We start from the raw sequence: 18923 nt of genomic DNA, 5'->3' as shown, positions 1-18923 counted from the left end.
CATCAGAAATGTCCAGCTTCTGTTAGGTATGCCTAGTGCATGTATCTCAAGGTTCACCATTTGAGCTGGATCTCAAGAACATTGAGTTTCCTGTCCCTACGAAGTCACTGTGAACATAACTTCACTTAAAATTCCAACCCTGGGGGTCTAAGGAAGAGATGACCAGAGGCACCAATTACATCATTTTCTGAGCACTCCTAAGATGTAAGCCCCTTATTGAATTGCCATATTTAGTCCTCATAATGACACCATCAGCTAGGTACTATTAATATTCCTATGTTAAAATGAAAATAAATAACCGTAGAGTCACAGAGAGGCTGGGCATCTTGTCCAAAGTTACGCTAGTAAGCTGTGGACCTTGGATCTAACATAGGCAATCAGATTCCAAGATCTCAACTCTTAGCCCATGTGCTATTCTGCCTCAAGACTACGAATCCACAGTCATGACCAGGAAAAAAACAAAAACCAAAACCAGATGGAGCTTTCTCTCATTTGTAGAGAACAGTGTAATGGTGAAGATATCATATAGCATGTAAGCTGGTCACATACCAATGCAGCTTCCAGATCTGCCTGCAAGGACATTCTGGCTGCTGGGTTCTGAGTGAGGGAACTGCCTTGGCTACAGGGTTTCTTGCCAAAGCTCAGGCCACTTCCCAGGAGGGTACCTACAGTTCCAGCCATTTAGGTCCAATAATTCTGATGGCCTATGTGGAGGCCATTGGGTGCCTATGGAGCTCAACTTTTCCTTCTGGCCCATCTGGCTTCCTGGCCCTCTGCCACAGGTGTTGACCCCCTGGCATTTCATACTGTGTAGCCCAGTCACTCAGACTCTGTTTTCTAAGAACCCGGTCTATGACATCAGTTCCAATGACCAGAGGTCTCTATTTTCTCTAACTTGTGACTTCCTTTCCCATTAGTTTCCTCTGATTTTTCATGTTCCAGATTAATTAAGAGCAAAAGTTTAAACAGTTTTGGTGTAGATGTAGATTGTGGAAGACCTCTTTCCAATCTAAACTCTCATTAAAATGGTTGCTATGTACTAGTCATTGCTTTTATCTGTGATACTGGGCACTGAACTCAGGGTCTTGCCCATGCTAGGCAAGCTCTCTACCACTGAGATGTATCCCAAGACCCACCCTCTGCCTAGTTTACTAGTAGGTGCTATTTTTAATAGCGAAGTAGTTGAAAGACTTGGCTTTACTAGGCTGTTGTCTTGTAGCTTTGGGCAGACTCCTTAAACTTTCTGATGTCCAGGTCCCATCTCTGGAGTTAGAAATATAACTTCTGGAAGGATTTAATTAGATAACATATCCTAACGGCGACCAAAGTGCCTGGTGCTTAATAAGGATTCAGAAAATAGGCATTTTTGTATAAAGATGGCACAGCATAGGACTCAGTGTTTTTGTTTCCTATGGCTTCAGTACCACATTGCCACAACTTGGTAGATCAAAACAATAGAAATTTATTCTCACACTTCTAATTCTCATGCTTCTGGATTCAGATGTCGGAATCCAGTTTCACTGGTCTAAAAATCAAGGTTCTAAGGGAGAAGCCCTTCCTGACTCTTCCAGCTTCTGGTGACAGCCTGCTTCCTCAACTTGTGGCCACATTACTCCCAATCTCTGAATCCATGGACACATTACCATCTCCTCATCTCTGTGTGTCAAATCTCCTCTGCCTTCCTTTTAAAAAATTATTCATTAAGTGTACTGGTACATTTTAGGCATACATTATGATCACATTCATCATTGGGAATTTGTACCTGTACATGATGTATCTTGGTTCTTGTTTTTCCCCATTCCCCTTCCCTCCCTTCCAGCCCTCCACTCCTAATTACAAAAAAACTTTGTTTCAGTTTTTTCTTTTTCTCATAATTTTTCCTTTCCTTTCCCCTCCCCCTTCCTCTTTGTACCTTTTCTTTCTATTTCACATTATCTAGTATAAATTTTACTCCTCATTTACACTTTTAGTTTCTCACACCAGAGAAACGATTCAGTATTTACAAGTGTGTCCTATTTATTTCACTTAAGAGTATGGTGGCCTCAATGTGCATGGGTGAAATTAAAACAGACCCAGCAGAAATCCAGAGGATCAATACCTACTTTGAGAACCTGTATTCCAGTAAGATGGAAAACACAGAACAGATTTCTAGATACACATGAATTATCAAAGTTGCACGAAGAAGATATAAAAATTCTAAACAACCCAGTATCAATCAACGAAATTGAAAATGCTATTAAAAACTTACCAACAAAGAAAAGCTCGGGTCCTGATGGCTTCCCTACTGAATTCTACAAGATATTTAGAGAGGAACTACTGCCACTACTGTTTAAACTCTTTCAATAAAATTGAAAGGGAAGCAAGACTCCTGAATTCATTCCTGGAAGCAAGCATCACCTTGATCCCCAAAGCAGAGAAAGACTGCCTTCCTTTTATAAGGGAGCATGTGGCTGCAGTTGGAGCTGATCCTACTAACATAGACTAATCTAGATGCAAGACCCTTAATTTAATTATGTCTGCAAAGACTCTTTTTTTTTTTTTTTTTTAATCAGGTAACATTTACAGGCTCCAGAGATTAGAACCTCTTAACTTGGGGTGGGGCATTTTTCTGCCTACCAAGCAGTTGGTCACATGTCCTATGTTCTTAAGAAACAGTTCTAAATATTTCATTTTGTGGCGACCACTTAGACAGTTCTGTCCCTTCCATCTTGTAATTAAAAACATTCTAAAATCTACTCTGTACTCACAGAAGGGATGGTGGCTCAGGAAGGGACTGGGTACCTGTTCTTAAAGGTCTCAAAAGTAGATCAAGTTACTGTTTTGGGGCCGTCTTTCCAAGGTTTTAGTCAATTATGGATGCATTCTAGCACCATGTCCCAAATTTACATTTTCCAGACATCTCTCATTCAGGAGATTGGTCGATGTCTGGGAATTCGAGATTTTCCATGCCCTAGGATTCTTATCCTCAGTCAAGTTTCAGATACACTGATTCCTTCTACAAAGCCCTAACCCCCCAACTCCCACAGGGTATTCCCCTTCTTGCCTGCTGGGTGTCATCATGAAATGACTGATTTTTTTTTTTACTGCAAGTGTGGAGCAAACAAAAAAAAGCAACCCTGAAAAGTGAGCAATCGTCCCTGTACAGTATTCAGCGAAAGAGTTCCCTAGTGGGAAAGCTTCCAGTTCCAAATCAAACAGAGGATGACGACGGCCCGGAGTTGGCAATCCTGCTGCTGTCATTAGCTAGGGACCTTGTGGGTCTGACCGACAAAGCCGGGCCGCGCCCTCCGCGGGAGCCAGGGTTTTTCCTCTGTGACAGCAGCTTCCGAGACGGGGCCCACGGTGGTGGCCAGGATACTCCAGACCCCGCGCTGGTGTTCGCTGAGAGGTACTCGGCGTCGGGGTGGGCCCGGGAGTGGGACTCAGACCCCTCCCATTCCCGCCCCCCCCCCCCCCCCGAGCGGCGCAGGCAGAAGGTGTGGGAGCCGTGGGTCTATTTATTCTGGCCTGGAAGCTGGATGCTGGGGCTGCTCCAAGCTACCGGCGGCCCTGCCCAGAGTCCCCAGGCAGGCTGCTTCTTCCGAGAGGGCCAAGGACCCAGCGCCTAGCCAGGTGGGGGCAGCCGTGGTGCGGTGACCCGACGCACAGGAGATTTTGTGGGGATGTGGAAGTTCCTTTGGGGATGAGGGGACGCCGAGTTGGTCCTAATTGGGGTGCTTAATGAGCAGTGAGTGCCACAGGGGCGATGGGCGAGGGAGGTCAGGCTCTACCCCGGAGTGATGGGGGCTCAGCTGGAGGTGGTGGTGGTGGGGTGTGCAGGCTCAAGTGAGCCAGGGGTGACGGGGTGTAGTAGCGGGCTCAGCCGGGGGTGCTGAGCGGGGCAGGGCAGGGCAGGGCCAGGTTCAGCCAGTCGGGTGCGCGCCGCCGGCACGGGGAGAACCCTGCACCGCCCGCCGGCCGCGGGGTGTGGGCCGGGCCCGCCGGCGTGCGCCAGGGCGCTGTTCCCGCTCGCGGCGGCGAGTGGCGCTGAGCCCCCGCGGCCTCGGCTCGCGGCCGGCGGAGGTGGCGGGCGGAGCCCTGCGCGGCCACCGCCTCCCGGGCCGCGTGCTCCTCCTCTGCCCCCGCCTCCTCGCGCCCTGCCGCCCGCCCCATCCGCAGCCCGGGGTGCGCGGTGGCAGAGCCGAGTGGCTCGTCTGGCTGGCGGAGGCTGAGCGCGACTGTCCGAGCCGCGGCGCCCGCCGACCGGGGACCAGCGCCACCCCGGGGACGCGCTCTGCCCCGCGCGGCCGTCCCCGACCCCATTGTATCGGGGCCGCTCGGGCCCGCTCCGCTCCGGTCGCGATTCTCCTCCTCTTCCTCCCGAAGGGGAAGGAGCGAGAAAGCCGAGCCGCCGCTCCGGCAGAGCGAGCGCCGAGGGCCCTCCGCCGGGCTCAGGGCTGGCGGAGGCGGGCGGACGCGGCCGGCGCCGGGGCTCGGGCGGCTCCCGGCCATGGCGAGGAGACCTGGCCCCGGGCGCGCAGGCAGCGCGGCTCGCTCCCCCGGGGCCGCTGCGTAGGCACCTGAGCTCGCCGACGTCGCGCGGGGGAGGGGAAGGTAAGGCCGGCTCGCGGCCCTCGGAGGCCTGGCTGGCCCGGGCGCCCGGCGGTCGTGCTCCAGTGGAAACGACCTGCGGTCTCCGCCTCGCCGCTGCCGTTCTCTGCCCTGCTTAGGAGTAACCGGCTCCCCCAAGTCAGGGTTCTCCGAGGAAAGGGTCCTTGGGAACCAGGTCTCGATTTCTTTTCTCTGCTTCGCTCTTCTCGGGAACAATAGAGCTTTGAAAGTGTGTGGACAGCCTTAAACTTTCTGGAGAGGGCTGGGGTGGGGGAATAAACCACATAGGAAGCCAACTACAGTGAAAGGTAGGTGATGTGTGCGGTTAGTTTTGTCTTCAGTGCGCGCGCTTATACTTTTTTTGCGGAGTTGTCTTTGTGTCTTACTATTCCCCTGGTTTAGTGGATCCTCTTCTCCCCTTGCTTTCTGTAAGTTGGGGTGAAGGCGAGAGTTTAAAATCGTGTGGAGCCCTCTGTAAAGTAAGGGCTTTGGCTCTCCGGACCCGCCCTCAGCTTTTCGTTGCAGAGATGAGAGGTCCTGGGAGAGCAGGGGGCCCTTGCTGTGGGGCCCCAAGGTGGTGCAGTTGATTCTATGAAGTTGCTACGTGCACTCTCAGTGATGCAGCCGAGGTCCTGACTTCCCTGGGTGCTCTGCTGAGGCGTGATGTGTGTGTCACCAGACCTCTCCGCGGAGCGGAAATGGCTCACTTAAATTCTCCCATAAGGTTAGGAAAACAGACTTTGATATATGCCTGCTTTCATCAGCAGCTGAGGTTAAGGGTGGAGTGCTTGATAATTTTAGGAAGTTTTATTCGGCTCGTGAGCCACTCACAGGTTTGGGTTCATACCCCTTGTGCGGGTGAGACAACCGACCTTCTGCGTGCTGCTCAGTTGGATGCTTTGAGGTTATGCAGAGGTCTTGTGAGCACTTCCAGTGTAATATCAAAACAGTTTAGGGAAAGAGGGAGGAAGAGAGGCTTCTTCTGAGGTGAGATGACTGAATTTCCAGGGCAGCCGGGCTTACTCTTTGGAAATGGCCACTCAGAGCAATCTCTGTAAAACAGTTTTGTCCTGTAGTTCTTTGGTTGGATAGCATAGAGTTATGAAAGTTTCTTTGATCCGTGAAAAAGGCTTACTCTTTTCAGATTCATCTGACCATCATAGGATGGTTGTGTTACTTATTCAAGGGTTCTGCTGAGTTTGGATTTCCAAGCGAGCAGAACAGTGCAGTAGACACGACCTCTACTTAGAAAACTTTGACTTCGCGGTGCTTTATCCATCGTATACAGTGAAATGACTCCCCTCAGCTGCCTGTGTCTGATCTGGAGGGTGAGGAACTAGGCTTTCAGTTCAGCCTAGCCCATGCTGTGTTCTCTGACGAGTGTGTATCTACAGGCTGAGAAAACTAGGTCAGAAGTACATTCTTACATCATCACCTGTTCAGTTTATCTGCCTGTGAATGGGAGAGTAAGTTGAGGACCAGCTCCTTGTGAGCAATGGTGTGTGTGGGTAGGGAATTAGGATCTATGAATTCCTACCTGATGCTTGTATGGAGTTCCAGAGTCATGGTTAATTGACTCCTGTAATGGGTGAAGTTTTTTTTTTTTTTGGTACCAGGGATCGAACTCGGGACTTTGCACTTGCAAGGCAGGCAGTGGAACCACTGAGCTAAATCCCTGGTCCTGTAACTAGTGAAGTTTTGAAAGTGGAAGATGCACAACAGGAAACCTGAGTGGAGCAGTATCTCTTTTATTTTCTGGTAGACACAATCAAGCCTGTCCCCAAAAAGCTACCTAGAAAATGAGAAGACAAAGAAAGGGAGGGGGTGAAGGGAGGGCAGGGGAATGGGGAAAAATAAGAACCAAGATACATTACGTACAGGTACAAGATCCCAATGATGAATGTAACTGTATTGTGTACCTAAAATGTACCTATAAACTGAATGGGGGAAAAAAAAGAAAGGGGCAAAGTACACTTGTGAGTCATAACTGAAGTTGAAAGATACTCCATACTAACTCTGGGCTTCTGGGCGAGTTTCTGAAGTTGAGAAAGATGAATGACATTTTAGAAAGAGAAAACTTTGTGTGTGTGTTGCGGGGGATTTAGCTCAGTGGTTCTGCTGCCTGCCTCCAAAGCGTGATCCTCGGTACCAAAAAAAAAAAGCACAACTCAGATATTTGAAGCTATCAAATTAAATATGACTTTTTTGGTGAGAGGAGGCAAGTTCTGTATAAATGTTTTCTGGATGGTGCTCTATATCCTGAATCTTAGCATGTAAGGTATCTTAAAAATAATATTAAAACAAGAAAGTTAAGACTCAGAGAGGCTACCTAATCAGTTAAGGTCATAAAATGAATTAATGACTGAGGTGGGACCAGAAATCCTTTGTCCCTTCTGGACAACACTTTCCCACCTCCTCCTTATGTATCCTCATTTATTCCACTTTGGCTTTGTTAGCAGTTGCTATTTTAATCGTCAGATAATTCATATTTGAGTATAGGAACCCATTGCACCTCAGTTTAAGGTGGATAGTGTGTTTTTTCATTTCCCAGTTCTTACTCATGAAATGGTGCTCATAGTGGGTGATGTTACTTGTAATGCATTTCTATCAAATAAGGAACTAAGAATAAAAATAATGTTAGCTTTATTGGCATTTTCTGTAAAACAAGAGACAAATTCAGAATATTATACAAGTACATACTTTTTCAAAGAGGCAAGTTCCTGGAAACATTCAGATTTGTCCTGTGAATCATCGGATAAAAGCATACTAGGAATAGTTTGTATGTTCTTTTGTTTTCCTTGGACTTGCTTGGGGAAGCCTTTAATGTTGGTTGTCAGGAAGTATGTTCAGCAAAAATTTTGTTCCGTTTCTAAAATATACAACGCAGTGCTGGCTGTTGTGAGCAGTATCAAGATAAATAAGGCCTATAGGGTCTTTCTTGAAGTATCTTTTTCAAAAAAGTGGAAGACTTGAAAGCTTTCCTCGTGAATCAGTCCTTCCAACTACAAGGCAAAGCTGTTTCAAAATTATTATTATTAGGCTAACCTTGTAGCCAGATTTGTAACAAGATACATATTTTCATTATATCCTGGGGGCATGATAAGCCTTTTACATTTGTTATATCAGCAAAGTTTGACAGTATTTCATGAGAATTTTATATTATGAAAAATTGCTGAGGAGAGATGGTAGCATTCTTAGCTTTAATATATTAAAGAATTTAGTCTTAGCTTTAATATATTAAGGGATATATTTAATACTGTATTCAACTGCTTTTCTATGTTAGTGCTGGAAAGCATTGCAGTTTAAGACAATCCATACTGAGTCCCTGAGAAAAGAATTGTCCACCTTGATTGTGTTTGATTGAAGTATGTATCTTAAAACATACAAATACCTACTATAAAATAAATGTCTCGGTCAGGTCTGGCTAGTGAGTCTCTTAAGATTGAGAACTATTATTGATTTAGAGGTGTTTACCTAGTTATGGGCTTGCATTTCGGACACTATAAGCATTCTGTTGTTATAATGGTGTCTGCCAGTGGTGATTCACTTCCCTGAAGAATGAATAGTTTTCACATATAATGGAATTGAGAAATTAATTATTAACATTTTAGGGATTAGCAAGTTTAATTTAGCACAAGAAAGAATGCCCGAATCCTGTTTTCAGAAGGAATGAGAAAAATTAGTCTTTGAGATTTTTAAAAACTTGTGGGTAAAACAAAAAAGCTCCCCCCAAACTCATAATAACGTTTTTTGATATCATCAGGGCCACCACTGTAAAATCAACTTTATATGGAGTATTTTAAAAAGCTATACTTTGTGAATGAAAAAGATGTGGCTTTAATTGCTCCATAGGTACATATGAATTCCTGTTCCCTATCTGGCTTGTGGCATATTCAAACACAGGAAGTGGTGCTGAAGTTGAAGAGCTAGCAGTTTGGTATGAAATAGGATGGATATGAAGATACAGCTCAGAAGGCCAAATGAAGGATGAATGAATAGTCCTTTCAGCTAGGTTAATGACATCTTTTTTTTTTTTTGACATCTTTTGATTAATGACAACTGCTGCTTTCCCAAGTGCTCATGCTGTTTAGATATTGCATGGCCTTACCATATGGCCACACTTCTCAATCTAGTGTCTGCTACTGGGTAACTTTTCCACGCCGTCTGGGTTGTGTGTCTTCCTGCTTCCTGTGTGTGCTTGTAGGGCTAGAGCACACCATGCAGCCCTTGTTTGCCTGCCTTGTTTTCAGCCATCCCTATTTAGCACCTCAAAGTCTAGCCACCAGGGAGGTCCTGCCTTTGGCCTCTCTGGCACCTGGGAGTCTTGGTGGACATCAAGGAAACTGGTGAGAAGGCACGATATGGTCCCTTAGCTAGGCCTAGGTTTCACTTATCCTAGGAGGAAACAAGACTATGGCTGTTATGTGCATTGGCATGGGACTCACATGCAGGTGACAGCCTGCCTGTCGGCCTTCAGGAAAATTTGGTAGGTTTTGTGGGTCTGTCATATCCCCTACCGTATTGGTTATTTCTAGGCAGTTTGTTGTTATTTTAGTGGCAGAATTCAGTGATAGATTTTAGAGCACATTCACAAAGTAAGGAAGTTACCAGGAGTGGTCTGATGGTACACATTTGGGTGAATGAATTTGCCAGAGCTTTTAGAAAATTTAAATTCAGTCCCATTCATAGAAATTGAACAAACTCACACGATCACGTCTTCAGATCCACCAGCCCAGTTTCTTTGCTGTGTACTGTAGTTTCTTGTTTCCTCGTCATCTCTTCCCTCCCTCTAGTGCTGCCTCCTGCACTCTTTGAAGGTAGGAACCGTACACGTGTATATTTTTTCATCACTGTGTCTTCATTTTCTAGCAGAATCCTTGTCTCAATAGGGACTCAAAACTGAATGACTTCCATGTTTGGGATGGTTTTGCTCCCAGTGGCTAAAATTGTATTAAAAATAGGCTACATATTATGGTTTCTTGCCATTAGTAGAAACTTTGTTTTAATGATAGGTTGAGTAGTCCTGGATCATCATTTGACATCTTATTATTCATCTGGCATAATTCTTGGTTTAAAAGGCATGTCAAAACATAGTATTTCCTGTTGCCATTGCATTTCAGTGTCAGTATATCTTAAGATCATGAACTTTTGGGGTGTCTAAGCACATCTCTATTGTTGTATCCCCCCCCCCCCTTATTCTACCAACACAAGTTTCTTGGCTCTTTCTTCTTAAGAAGCATTTTAAAGCGTTGCCCCTGACACTGCAGAGAATGTGTCCCACAGGCAGCTCTGCCCTTTGCTGTAATCTTAATTAAATCAGCCTCCCTCAAGTCAGGCTTCTGCTTTGGTTCTTTCTTTGAAGATCAGCTGCAGAATGATGCAGGCCTGCGCTGCCATTGTGTGCCTGTGGTCAGCCATCCTTCAGTGTCAGAGGATTGGAAGTCTCTTGTTGTTTCAACCCATTGGGAAGCAGGGCAGAGGGGGATGATCTAAAGAGTGTGGGGGTGGGGGAGAAAAACAGGAGAGCAGCTTTTCAATAAAATGGGGGGGGGGATCGGAGGAATAATAATAGGGAAAGAAGGAACAGAAAAGCAGAGAAAGACTGACCAGTAAGATGACCCTTTCCCTCTTTGACTTACTTTCCAGGTTGAGTTTACATTTTAGTTCCCCTAGAAGACAAAATTATAGCAAATTTAGTTAGGGATCTACAGGCTTTTATTGGAGATTTGTGCACTGTTCTGCAAAATGGAATGAGAGCTCCTGCCTACATGCACTGGCAGAACAGAGGGTTTTGTTAGATGGCAAAGAAATAGAACAGTCAGGAAAAAGCTGATTGGCTAATGGTGGGTTACTTCAGGTTACTTTTTGTAAGGGTTAAACCAGAGTGGAACTTTATCATTCCGTGGACTTATAGACTAGAGTCTCCTGTTTTCAAGAAAATAAATTAGTTTTGGAATCTCTCTTCTTCCTTAAAGATTCAGTTTGATTATATGGCACTTAGCATGAGTACCTTTACTTTGGATTGGTCTGGTCTGTTGGTTCCTTGGGCTGGAGATAGCCCAAAGCAGTGTCCTCACATAGTTTTTTTTAATAGTTTGTTACTTCCACCTAAAGGCCTATGCACTTGGCTCTTTTTAAATGTTCACTTCTGCTGAGAAAGAGTGTTAGGTGTTCTTTACTGCTACCCTTTCCACCCCCTTGGTCTATGGAGCTACATTTTTTTCTCTTTAGCTTCTTTTTTGATATAATAATGTTCTTTAGCCTTTTGGCTGTGTCAGCCATCTAGGCTTTAGAGTCAAGCATTGCTTCTTATGGACATGTTTAAGACAGTTGAAAAAAGATAGGATTAATTAGTATGTTTGGTGTCAAAAAAGTCTGATAACTACCTACTTACTGTACCTTGCATAAAAGATAGGCATTTAAGTATGAATTTAAAATGTTTCTTAAAGGTCACGTATTTAGCTTTACCACTGGAAAGTATTTCTTTGGTTTATTTTGGCATTAGGCATCATAAATAAAAACTCTTTGTCTTGCAGGATCCATATTTTAATAAGAGATTCTAACATAATTTGTTAAGGGTATATTTTCTTTGGTGAAATTGTAGCTAATTTGCTAATCTGAATTCCTTTAACTAGAGACCACAGTCATTTTAGTTTTGTTGTTCTCAGGATAAGCAGATTCTTAGTGTTTTAATTTTTATTACCGAGCTATTTACTATTTCCTGACTGTAGTTTTCTTTTATAGTAACCCTTAACTAAAAAATGAATTGCTGAGCAGGAAAAATAAATATCATTTTAACTTTAAATAATACTCCAAATGCTTAGTGACAGATTTTTTAAAAGAAAGCTAAGTCTTTTTAGGATATGTTTAAAATGGTTTTTAAATAATTTTCCTTTATTATGTTTTATTTAATTTAATTTAATTTTTTTGGTACCAGGAATCGAACTCAGGACCTTGTGCTTGTGAGGCAGGCGCTGGAACCACTGAGCTAAATCCCCGGCCCTGTATTATGTTTTAATAAAGTTAGTATCTTTGGAGGAGTTTTTTCTTTTGAGGAAGAAGATAATTTGAGTAATACATGGATAGTTTGGAGAATATCATTCACCATGTTTCTGGGTCAATCAAGTGGAGAAAGGACTTAGGGTAGGGGAATATTAAATAATTGAAATTTCTCAACCCTTTATCCTATAACTTCTTAGGGGGTGGTTTATAGTTAAGGGCTGATATAGTCCACTTCCATTAGTGAACATTGGCCTCAGTACAATCAGCTTAGTAAAAGTGAACTGGGATAAACATAACTAACGGAACAGCTTGTTATTTCTTGCTAAGGTGCCAGACATTTGCAGGTGACTGTGAATCATACACATGTGCAGGATCATAGTGGAGACTGACTGATTGCAACTGTGTAAAGGTATAAAGGGGTCTTGGGTGTTCAGTTCTTTGGGAGGAATGCTGACCCCAAATTACACAGATCTCTGAAACAAAGTGACTTAACTTTTTCAACAAGCTGCTTTCTCCCAGCTTAGCTATATGTACAGACCTAGTATTTTTGCTAAATTTCTTACAGTTGTTGTTTTAGAAAAATGCATTTTATTCTATATGCTCTGGAAATAGAATATATTATACAGTATATTACTCTAAATTATATATATAAAAGACCCCCCAAAACTCTTTGTTCCAGAAAATATATATAAGTTTAAGTACATGATTTTTATGATAATATTTATCCCACTTAAAGATATATTTGAAAATTTGAAAAATTAAAGAATCTGAAAAGTCAACTCTGCTGTTTCTTATTGAATAGTTTTTATTATAAATATACTGAGCTCATTGTTTATTAACACACAGTAATCTGAATCTAAAAACTAAGTGTAATTACCCCCAGCCCTCCCAAAAAACCAAACCCCAAAACCTGAAAATCACTTCGATTTTTTTTTTCTGTATTGTGACTCTTTCTCCTAGGAGAACGTTGGGAATATGGAATCATTAATTGAAGATTCAGTGAAGTTAGGAGCTGGTTAAATATTTTGTTGGATCAGAAGTACTGCTAATAATAGTGAAATTTATGGTATTTTTCATAATAATTCAAGTACCTTTTCTGGCATGTCTTTCCACTTGGGAGGCAGGCGCAATACCACTGAGCTAAATCCCCGGCCCTGGAATGTCTTATTTTTAACGCATATTTTTACTATTTGGTGCAATTTTACTTTTTGAGTATACCAGTCAATATGTTATAGAGATCTTCCACAATGTTAATAAAAAGTCAAATTTTGACTAGTTATGGAAACTCTGGGAAAACAAAGACTATTGTTAACTTGTAGAATTAACCCTTAGGTTGAATATTGTTTCAAAATTATGTCCATCCTAAAAGAGAAAAATTTGGTTAGGCCATTCTAGCTTCTTGTGTATTCCTGCCTGAGTTTTTCATTTAAAAATAATTCCTCATAAAAAGCTTAGGTGGCATTTGAAAGCGCTTAAATGAATCAAAGGAATTGCATTTTCATTAAGTGTTCAGGGACGGAAGTGCATGTCCTAGCACTGAGCTGGAGGACCCTTTCACTGGGTGGAAGGGCTGGATGATTCTGGGAACTGGTGATACGGCCTGGAGACAGGTGTCCTCATCCATGGAGGAAGTGATAAGCACGTGTAGTAGTGAATTTGTCTTGCACTTTAGCATCTCAGTGGTAGAGAGACCATTAAAATTCAGCTCTTTTAATGAACTCTTACTAGTTCTGAATTACTACTGCTTTCTCTGTTTTGAGGACAGTCCCTTTGAGTACAACATTTCTTGGCAGTCAGTATAAGTGTATAAAACAGAGTGGAATGTTTCCCTTTTACCTGTGTGCTAGTACATTTCATAGTGTGTGGTTTGAACCACTGTATTACAAAACATCATGAAAGGTTAAACTTGTCCAGGTAACTTGCACTCTCTATCTTTAGAAGTCCTGTCTGCAGTTGTTTATTATACCTTTTAGTCACTTGTTAGGTTTCATATTAGAATTGCATTTCAACAAGACAAGGATGTCCACTATCACCACTCTTGTTCAATATAGTTCTGGAAACATTAGCCACGGCAGTTAGACAAGAGAAAGAAATAAAAGGAATAAAGATAGGTAATGAAGAAGTCAAATTGTCATTATTTGCAGATGACATGATACTCTATATAGAAGACCCCAAGAACTCCACCAAAAGTCTTCTAGACTTAATAACCAAATTCAGTCAAGTAGCTGGTTACAAGGTCAACACACAAAAATCAATAGCTTTCCTCTACACCAATGACAGACTCACTGAGAGAGAAATAGGGCAAATAATTCCTTTCACAATAGCATCCAAAAAACTGAAATACCTAGGAATCATCCTAACGAAAGAAATCAAAGACCTCTTCTCTGAAAACTAGGGCACTCTGAAAAGAGAGATTGAAGATGATATCAGAAAATGGGCAGACATCCCCTGCTCCTGGGTAGGAAGGATTAATATAGCGAAAATGGCCATACTTCCAAAACTGCTATATAGATTTAATGCAATTCCAATTGAGATCCCAGCAGCATACTTCATGGACCTCGAGAAAACAATCCAAAAATTCATTTGGAGCAAGAAGAGACCCAGAATAGCAAAAGCAATTCTAAGTAACAGAGACATGGCAGAGGGTATCACAATCCCCAACCTGCAACTATACTACAAAGCTACTGTGATAAAAACAGCATGGTACTGGCAAAAACAGACTTGAGGACCAGTGGAACAGATTAGAAGATGCAGAAACAACTCCAGACACAACCATCTCATCTTCGATAAAGGAGCCAAACACCCTCACTGGAGGAAAGATAGCCTCTTTAATAAATGGTGCTGGAAAAATTGGGCTTCAACTTGCCAAGGATTAAAACTAGACCTATATCTCTCACCATGCACTAAACTAAAATCAAAATGGATTAAAGATCTAAATATTAAAATAGAAACTCTGAACCAGTTGAAACAGAGGTTAGGTAGAACCCTTGAAGACATCAGTGTAGGAAAAGATTTTATGGAGAATTGCATTTCATTATAGTTAATGCATTGACTTTTTTTGCTCAAACTAGTATATTCTTAATTTCACCCAAATCAGAGACACTGATAGAGATTAAATTTCCCAGAGCCTCAAGAATATTGAAGAAGGATTAAATGGTTAATTCTGATCTCTCTTTGTTTCTCTTTCTCTCTTTCGGGGTGTGTGTGTGTGTGTGTGTGTGTGTGTGTGTGTGAGAGAGAGAGAGAGAGAGAGAGAGAGACAGAGACAGACAGAGACAAATACAGAAGATTCTGTGGTGAACAGAATCTTTGGAGTATATTAATTACACAAAATCAAACAGCTTTCTGAATGAAAGTTGACTTAAATTTTTGGCCATCTGTTTTCTCCCATATATATGTACGTATACCTAGCATTTATGTTGATTGCCTGTGTGGGAATTTGTGATCTAAGTTCAGCCACCACTTACGGAGGACCTACTGTGAGAACACCAAGATGAGAAAAGACATCTCTCTGGTCTCAAGAAGCTTGTAGTCTGTTGCAGCAGATGGACAACTACCTAAGTTAACTGCAACACAAGGCCCAAAGCAGGATGATCCTGTAAGAGTTTTAAACAGAGAAAAGCAAACAAATTGCAAACATAGGGGAATCTCGTGAAGGACTTGTTAATGAGATAACACAGTGTTTGAACACTGTATGAGAATATCTCAGTATTCTCAAAATCATCCCTGCTTTTGCAAGTTAAAAAAAGTATGGTCTCCTTCAATGTTACTAAATTTTCAAAATTATTGCTTTTAGTGATTACATATTGTAATTTATTATCAAATAAGTTGAATGCTCTTACCAACTGTATACATCCCTCCCATATTCAGCTGTTTGAGGTAATATACTCATTTTTACCAAGCGTTTTATTTAAAAGTGAATTTTTTTTTTTTTTTTTGCTACTGGGGAGCAACCTCGGGTCCTTGCGCTTGCGCAGCAGGTGGTGAAACCACTGAGCTAAATCCCCGGTCCTTAAAAGTGAATTTTTAAAGTGTCTTTTGGGGAACAAGTGAGAATTCAAAGTAGTAGGTACTTCTTTGAATGTTTTATTTTCCTAGTCTTTTGTTTTTATCTTTTCAGTTAATGTGCTGTTTTCAGAGTCTTGGTAATTTAATTGTCTGCTTTTAATATTTGACTAAACTGCATGTGTAAAAACTTTTCTTTTGGTTTTGGGGATCGAACTCAGATCTTCATGAGTGCGATGCAAATGCTGTATTACTGAGTTATACCCTGAGCCTTGCCAGTATAGATTTTTAGTTGCTTGCTTGCTTTTTTGATTTATAATAAGCCTTTTGGGCTACCACTTTTTATCATCCAGTAAATAAGTACTCAGTAATTCTTTCAAGGGACCTCTAGATACCAAAAATTTTGCTTTAAAAAACTGGGGAATGCATTTCCAATTTCAATGTGAATAACTTGGATTATGTCCCATTCTTGGCTTGTCTGTCTCATTTTAGGGCCTGTCAGAGTGTACCAGCCCTTAAACTATCATAAAATATTGATGTGTCCTTTCTATGTACTAAGTGCTTTCTCCTTAGGAAAGGTTCATTACAAGCCTTTTAAAAAAGACATGTAATGCAAACACACACACACCCTGTATTAAACCAAAACAGTGGTCAGTAGACAAATTAAAATGGCACCTCATGCTTGCATTGAAGTCTTGAATGGCAGAGTAAACTCTTCATTATCTTTTTTTCTGTGAGGTCCCTCCTCTGTCCCTCAAAACAAATGCCTCAAGTAGTACTAATGGCTTTATGGATTAAGCAGCATTGTTGAGGTATCCTGGGAAGCTGAACACCATTTAAAGTGTTTCCTTGTCAATTTTCACTCTGCCTTCCATACAGCTGGTTTAAAATTGAATTTAGAAGTTGTCCTCCAACAACAAGAGCTCACAGCTGCTTACTCAGTGAATGAAATGTAGTTTTTTGACATGAATAATTTAGGTTTAAAACTAGCGATCAGTAGGTTTTAACATAATTGATTCATAGTACTATGCATGTGAAATGAAATCTTAAAAGTAATGTATTTGTATCATATTTTTAAAAATCTTAGTGAACTGAGTGGACTGTCTGCTTAAATATTGTTTTTTCTGTTTTAATTTTTTAATTTCTAGGATAGGAATGGTTATGCATTTATGTGTTTCGGTAAAATAGAGCTAATAGCCTCCCCCCGGCGCCCCCCCCCCCCCCATGGATGTATGCATGCATGCCTTTTTGGTTTGTGGTGCACATCACCTGAATCTTCTGATTGTCATTTTGTGACCTTGAAAGCACAAATTATTCTCAGTAGGCTGGTTACTCCATTGAGCTGCTCACTGCCTTTTATTTTTTTGTGGGTACATTATCTTCACAAACGGGCCCTTCAGACTGTTAAGTAATGATAGCCTTTCTCACCCTGAAACAATGAGGTATCAGATGATTGCACCCAGGACACAAAGGACTCCTCTTCCCTCTCAGAGCAGATTATGGTTGTGATTTCCTTCCCATCCAGATGAGTCTGGCACTCAAGAATATTTAGTTTAGTTTCTGCATTTTTAAATAGAGGGTATAGGGAGTCTTTGTTGTATTCTTTCATTTGTTCAAGCATGATTTATCCATTATTTTTGTCTGCTGCTTGGCACATGCAGCAATTTCTCCAACAGCACCTTGAGTGGTGGTGTTTTTCCTTTGTCATGAAGCATGTGCTTCATCCAAATAATTACTTTTGTTCACAAATAAAATCTCACAAACCATGTATTTTTCACAGACACACTGACTTTGAGAATGGGCTTTGCCCTGAATAAAATCAACATCAATTCTTGATCTGATTTCTTTTCTGTCCCCCAAAATTTTCAGGTCATTTGGGTCTTAAGAATGTTTATTTGTGGCATCTCTAATGACCGTTTGTATTTAATGGGTTTGCTGATTGTATAGAGCAGTTTGGGCCACCTTTACAACTAAAATCTCGTTCTTTATTTGGCATAAGATGAGGGGGATTCATTGTAAGGTTATTGGAAGAAGTCAGGTGGCTCTAGTTGTTAAGGAATGGACATACTGGAAGAGTCCAACATCATGTACTTATGTATTTATGGTCACTACAATATGATATTTATGGTTTAGCTACCCAGATCTTCTTTCCCTCTCCCTCCTTTTCTTTTTTCACAGTTAGCCAAGTTTCATTCAAAACTTACTCTTATAGATCCTCACTCCAAAGCAGGACTTCCCAACCCTTAGGAACTATGGTGAGGGAGCAAGTGATTGGGTGTAACTTCATCTGTATTTACAGCTGCTCCCTGTTGCTCACATTAGGCCTGAGTGCAGTGGTAGCCTTAGATTGTCTTAGAAGCCTGAACCCTACACTGTGAGGGATCTGGGTTGTGGCCCTTCTTATGAGAGTAATGCCCTGTGATTTGAGGTAGAGCTGAGGTGGTGATGCTGGCAGCAGGGAATAATGATTATGTATGAAAAAAGGATCATGTACTGTATAGTTCAGTGAACTTCTGCATGAAGAATGCCTGAGAAGATTAATACGTGCTCTCAAGCTCAGCACAATTCTGATTACACTATTGCAAAAGGTGTTCTTTGGAGTTACTGCCTCTCTGTTGTTTGGCCAGATACAGTAGAATAACTGTCAAGAGCCTGAACTTGAGAGTCAGAGTGTCTGGTTCTCTCTGCTGCCTGTGTGATATTTGGAGAAGTTATATTTCTCATGGGCAAGTGGGGATAATGGTACTTATAAATTTGTTGTATTTTTTTTTATCTGAACCATACTATTTGAATGTCTACTGTTTGTTAAATCCAATTTCAGGATTTAAAGAGATAGGATAGACTTTAGACCTTCTCTCTGTGTAGATTCAGAGTATATAGTTAAATGAGAACACAGGTAGAAATACTTAAATTTCTTAACCATGTGATGAATTTAGTGGGAGAATTCAACACCCAAACATGAATGCCTATCACTCAGAACTCAGAATGTGAATTTGCTTCAGTACCACCAATGTGTATATTTTTTTAAATTTAAAACCCATAGTCTCTACATCAAATAAGCCAGAATCACAGGGGCAAAAAGCCCAGGAATCTACATTTTTAACTAGCTTCCCTGGTGATTCTTTTGCATACTGAAAATTGAGAACAGTTAGTGAGAACAGTTGGCTCTAGATGCTCATTAGATTCACTTGGGGAGCATTTAAAAAATACAGATGCTTGGATCCCAGGCTTAAACATCCTGATTTAATTGTTGGGGTGTGTCCCTGGGTCTTAGCATTAACAGGTGGTTGTAATGTGCAGCTGGGGTGGAGAAGCAGCAGTGGTAG

General features: G+C 41.8%; 1 protein-coding gene across 4 annotated transcripts in view; it reads left to right on the top strand.

Moving 5' to 3' along the window:
* The first annotated feature begins 3274 nt into the window (after window positions 1-3274).
* Window positions 3275-18923, top strand: part of Cemip2 (cell migration inducing hyaluronidase 2) — a 70920-nt gene continuing 55271 nt past the window's right edge. Inside the window, exon 1 of one of the 4 annotated variants that reach the window (XM_004838138.4) lies at window positions 3275-3388. The gene's annotated coding sequence lies outside the window, so the exon portion shown is untranslated. Of the gene's footprint in view, window positions 3389-3479; window positions 3613-4181; window positions 4594-4617; window positions 4766-18923 lie in introns of those variants that run through there. The other 3 variants (XM_004838140.4, XM_004838137.4, XM_004838139.4) reach the window with 3 other exon arrangements.

This window comes from Heterocephalus glaber, unplaced genomic scaffold, assembly GCF_053883595.1.
Source record: "Heterocephalus glaber isolate CG9 unplaced genomic scaffold, H.glaber_assembly_v1.0 deba00001481, whole genome shotgun sequence".
Lineage (NCBI taxonomy): Eukaryota > Metazoa > Chordata > Mammalia > Rodentia > Bathyergidae > Heterocephalus > Heterocephalus glaber.
This window is presented reverse-complemented; position numbering and strand designations above follow the sequence as displayed.